Source organism: Solanum verrucosum, unplaced genomic scaffold, assembly GCF_900185275.1.
Source record: "Solanum verrucosum unplaced genomic scaffold, falcon-dt-bn FXZP01000867.1, whole genome shotgun sequence".
In the NCBI taxonomy this organism is placed as follows: Eukaryota; Viridiplantae; Streptophyta; class Magnoliopsida; order Solanales; family Solanaceae; genus Solanum; species Solanum verrucosum.
The window spans coordinates 216,961-221,258 of NW_026019825.1; positions in this window are offsets into that span (position 1 = coordinate 216,961).

Below are 4,298 nucleotides of genomic sequence, written 5' to 3' on the forward strand. Positions count from 1 at the left end.
GAATTTGAGATGAGTATCTTGATCAAAAGGATGTCACCATGAGGGATGATGATATTAGTCTTAAGATTTGATCTAGAAGACTTGACATAGATTTGTTGAGGAATTGAGGTGATTAGCTGCAATAAATATGAGTGGTAGAAATGAGAGACCCTGACCTTTAGTTAAGGGCAGTGAAGTGTGGCTAAGCCACAAGAGTAAAAAAGAGCATTAAGAGGTGTACTGAGAGGTTATGTAACTAGAAGAAGTTAAAAGAATCACCTTAGAAAGAGGTCTTAGTACCTGTTTATGAAGAGATCGGTAGTCATGAGATAAGCTTCTCCCGACTGTTAGAGTAAAAGAGGATGTAAACCAGTTAGAGATAATGGAATAGGTCCATAGCTTTCAAGTTCAGCTTTAGACCTAAGAGGGAGATGACGAGATGAGAAATCAAGTCAAGTGTTTGAGAATAAGATAGTAATGAATTCCAAAGAGTATAGGAGATATCTTTTCAGAGGTCCTTTTAGTAATGGGGTAATGTACGAAAGAGAAGGTTAATGATACTATCGTGATAATGATGGTGTGATAATTCCGTCTAAGGGTATAAATGTAACGACCTGAACCATCGTTATTTAGGAGGAACAAAAATTTGGGAAAATTCTAGGCCATCCTCCCGCCAGATCGGGCTAGATGTCGCCAGGGCGGGGTAAGTTGGCGCCAGAGCGGGATAAGCGAGACATAATGTAAATTATGAGAAATACTATTTTCTCCATCTTCTTAAAATACCTAATTAAGTCGTAAAACACCCTAAAAACCTCAGGAAAGCTACTCTAAGCTTGGGAAGGAAGGAGAAGGAGATTTATAGCGTGAGGATGGTGAGATCTTGCAGATTCTTGGCCAAATTCACCGCCACGAAGCCCGAAAAACCCGAATCAAAGTCAAAAACTCTGTGCAACTGCTTGGCACCCAGGTAGGCTAGGTTTAATGAATTAAGTAGTTATAAATCTGTGCTTACTACGTAATATATGGAAATCAATGGTAGGGTTATGTGTAGACCTTCGTGCACCAAGTAAATTCCATGAGTAATCCCTAGAAATCAAAGTATGTGGGTTTATGCCTTGAGAAGAGGAATTGATGAATTGTTAAGGACTCTAGAATTGTTATCATGGATACAATTGGCTGAAGAATAATACTATGAAATCATGAATGGAACTAAATTTATGAATGCATGCTAGATCATAAATTGGAGTGATTGAATTGAGGATTTATGATGAATTGTGACTAAACCCTAGAAAGAAGCCTTAGATGATGAACTAGGGTTAAGTAGGGTCAAATCAATGGTTGTATATGAATGTTGTATTGTTGATCACACTGGTTGTAAATGGGATGGGTGAACTATGGTTTCCATGAAATCATGACTTAAATGTATGATCTTAAAGATATACTTATGATTGTGATTATGATGTGTTGAATGGATCGGTTGCCACGTTCCGGCATAACTAGCATTGGATCGGTTGCCACGTTTCGGCATAACTATGGGATCGATTGCCATGTTCTGGCATAACTATGGGATCGGTTGCCATGTTCCGGTATAACTAACTTGGATCTATTGCCACGTTCCGGTAAAGCCCCCCTTCTCGCTGGCACGGATAAATCAGTTACATCTTGTTCCTACTACTACTGAGTAGAGGACATTTCATTCACAGACCTTGATCCGCATAACTAATTGTTTGGATTTGAGTTCCACGAGAGGACCAATGATGTGATATAAAATATGAAGTTGTTCGTTGTTCGTAAATATTGATGATATAGTATATGTTTGATATGCGCATGCGAGTTTAGTGTTGTATTGACTTGCTTATGTTTCACTTAGTGGGAACGTGTATAATGGTTTATATTTGATTGTTCGTTGTAATGAGCGAACAAGTTGGGGAATAGTGGAAGGGAAAAGTGTTCAAGAGGTGAGTAATAGATAGTAAGGGTTGTTCATGTGTTGTAATGGCAAGGAGTAGAGGTAGAGTGTGTGATGAAATATGCTTAGGTGGATTTCACCTTGGGGAAAGAGATTGGGTTTAGTGTTAAGGGAGCTTGATGTAATGTATTATGTGACTATGGTTGGGTAATGTGATGAGGAAGTAGGGGTATGACGGCTAGTCGAAATGTTGGTGTTTGTGTTTGGGGGATTGCTCTATGAGTTAAAATGGTTAGGCTATGATCAAGTACCTGGAGGGTAGGTTGATTGCAAAGGATGTTAGTAGTCAGAGTACTAGTGTATGTTGGAGGTTTTTCAAGAGAGAGTAAAGGTGGAGAAGCGAGTGGTTTATGTCATGATCTTACTAGTTGGTTTCTTTTGTTATGTGGTGGGCATCAGGTTGATCGATGATGCCTACCAGTACGCGTGTTTTGTACTGATACTACTCTTGCTATGTCTTTTTGACATAGTCAGGATTGGTGGTGTTTCATTAGATGAAGACGAATGAAATCTCCAGCAGCTTCTATTCTTCCTTCCGCATGGTGGGAGCTGTGTCTTTTAATTATTGTCCAGTTGTACTCTTAGTAGCTCTTGTACCTGTTTAGACTAGATCCATGGGAGTTGTTTTAAATTACTTTACAAGTTAAATCAAAAGCGTGTCTAAAGGTATTATTTATAAAATCATAAGTATTGCTTTTATTCTTATTTTCTTTAAATTTTCGCATGTTTTACTATTAGAATATGAGGGTTCTCCTACTTAGGTGTTAGAGTGGGTGCCCGCACGATCCGGTGGATTGGGTCGTGACAAATTGGTATTAGAGCCTAGGTTACCGGTCTCCCCGTACAAGAGCAAAATGTAGACTAGACTCCTGCGGATTGGTGTGTTGACGTCCACATCTAATCTTTAAGAAGCTAGGAAGCATTCTAGGAAATTGTTCCACTCATTCTCTCCTTTTGTGCGAAGTGTCGCTTGTGGTATGAGTTGAGTCCAATTGGTATCTCCCGATTCCAATTGGTATCTCAACAAAGTGAACCGGAAGTCGGGGTCACGACTGAAGGAACACAAGCAAGGTAAATTGGAACTGGGAAGGTTCCAATTGGTATCTGGCCCTAGGGGCGGTGTAATTGCATGGATGATCAGTAATGGTCATCCATGGAGCGAAATAACTAATTAAAAATTTGGGCTTGTTTTGAGTTGCTACTTGAATGTGTGGGTATGTACTTCTTGTTTTCTGAATTTACTGTGAAGGTGAAGTTGTAATTGCTTAAATATGATGAGGTGATTATGTGCACTGTGTTGGCTACATTGATTGAAGTTATGAATGTTGTAAATGCTTGAGTGTCGTGAAACTCTTTGCGAAAAGAAAGTTAGAACTAAGCTAGTGTGAGGGTCTAGCTAATTTACGAGGTGATTCGTAAAACGGAATCTGGACATGCGTCGCAACTAATTAATAATCGTGTGAACGTCTGGGTGTATCCTAGGGATGTGTGGGCGTAACATAGAATTAATGAGAACTAATGGGATGTTGTGTCGTTAAGATTGTTTCGGATTAGTTAATGATTTTCCTAGCTTGGAAATTTATCTTAGATTGTTTGGTTAAGCTAGAAACCTTGGGAAATCTTAGAAAAATGAAAAGAACCCAGAAATTATTAGCCTGGGTTCTGGTCCCGTCTGAGCCGCTGGGGCGGGATTATTCCCGCCATAGCGAGACTGCCAGAGCGGGATTTTTCCCACCAAAGCGGGACTAGGCGAGGCAGAACCTCAACCCAGCCTCCCCTGTTTTCCCTAACTTCAAAATGTCAACCCAAATAAGATCCGAACAAATCCCTACAATACTTTCAGTGTTCAGCAAATTAGAGAATAGATATAAAACTTAGAAATTCACCATTTACTACGGAAAAGCAGTAAATCAAGCATCCATGTGCTACAAAAACTTAAGAGAGTCGAAAGATAAAAACAAGTTGTCTTAAATTTACAAGTCCAAGAAGGGCAAAGAAAGCAACTCAGGAACCTACGACAAAGACATGTCGATGTCGGAATCTAACTCCTCCGGGGGCACCAGGCCAGTCACGGCCTCCTCCAGCTCCAAAAACTGAACGTAATCATTCTTCTCCGCTATAGGCATCTCCTTCCCGAGAGCGATACAGGTAAACATGATTTTTACTGCCTTCCAGAGTTGAATCATCAGAAGGTCCCTCGCTAGGTTCTTCTTCCTCTCCTGGCGCAGCTGGCGATGGAGCATCTCGACCTCTAGGGCAGTGTTGGATGAAACCAAAGTGAAGTCGGCATATGCACTCCCTATCTTCTTTTAGACAGCCTCCATATCCTCTTCAACCCGTGCACCTGAGA